The sequence below is a fragment of the Marmota monax genome, unplaced genomic scaffold, assembly GCF_021218885.2.
Source record: "Marmota monax isolate L192 unplaced genomic scaffold, Marmota_monax_Labrador192_F-V1.1 WCK01_AAM20220418_F8-fsc00223, whole genome shotgun sequence".
In the NCBI taxonomy this organism is placed as follows: Eukaryota; Metazoa; Chordata; class Mammalia; order Rodentia; family Sciuridae; genus Marmota; species Marmota monax.
In genome coordinates, this window is record NW_026692990.1 from 2,477,910 (window position 1) to 2,478,124 (window position 215).

Genomic DNA, 215 nt, shown 5'->3' on the forward strand with positions numbered 1-215 from the left:
ATGCCCATCAACAGATGAATGGATGAGGAAACTGTGAGAGATTATACATATGTATATATATATATATATATATATATATATATATATATACACACACACACACATAACATTATTAATATTAGATTATATACGTAATATTACTATATATATATATATATATATATATATATATATATATATAACATTATATTACTCAGTCATAAAGAAGAGTGACT